This window comes from Capsicum annuum, chromosome 9 (genome assembly GCF_002878395.1).
Source record: "Capsicum annuum cultivar UCD-10X-F1 chromosome 9, UCD10Xv1.1, whole genome shotgun sequence".
NCBI lineage: Eukaryota > Viridiplantae > Streptophyta > Magnoliopsida > Solanales > Solanaceae > Capsicum > Capsicum annuum.
Window position 1 is genome coordinate 14,975,063 of NC_061119.1, and position 788 is coordinate 14,975,850.

The 788-nt window shown below is 33.8% G+C and overlaps 1 non-coding gene across 1 annotated transcript; it reads left to right on the forward strand.

Moving 5' to 3' along the window:
* Positions 1 to 401: 401 nt before the first annotated feature.
* On the forward strand, positions 402 to 475 carry TRNAR-UCG. Its single transcript has one exon. It is a non-coding gene; the product is annotated as a tRNA-Arg (tRNA).
* The last annotated feature ends 313 nt before the right edge of the window (positions 476 to 788 follow it).

The window sequence follows — 788 nt, forward strand, 5'->3', positions numbered from 1 at the left end:
TTGGAGTGAAAGGGGATCAAAATGAAAATTTTTAGTTGAGAAAGTGAATAAAAAGCCCTTTTTAATTTTATTTTAATTTTGATATTATTTTTAATTTTTTTAATTATTCTAATATAAAATTGACCCCCAGTCGCAGGCACGCGCCTCGTCCTAATCAGCCCTTTTAATGCCACATAAGCCTGGTCAACGGTCAAAGGGTTTGAAATATTGTTTTTTAGTGGGTTCAAGGATCCAAATGACAAACATATAAATAAAAGTGTCCATATTACAAAACGGACATAATACAAGGATCCACCAACCCATTTTGCCTTTTGAATTTAAATCTAGACTACTTGCAAGGGATGGTTTTAACTACTAGTTTTATTAGATAAATAATTAAAACTGCGAATATTCTCAACGCTGACCGCATAGCGCAGTGGATTAGCGCGTCTGACTTCGGATCAGAAGGCCGTGGGTTCGACTCCCACTGTGGTCGTTTTTCATTTTCATTATCTTTTTTTTCCCTTTAAACTTCTAATATTGGTAATTAATAATAATAATCTAGACCCTAAACTAGATAATCCAGTAATAAATTGATGCATAAACATTTTTAACTTTGAAATCCGCCACTTGCCTGAGCTTATCCGCCACAAAACTACTTCCACCTTACTCCATGTATAAGACAGTTTAATAACTATAATAAATCAATAATTAAAGCCTCGAGGCTTAACATTAAGCAAGGCTTTTTCCTCACATGGTTTTTTGTTTGATTATTTCATCTTTGGAAAGAAGCAAAGGGGTTTTGATTG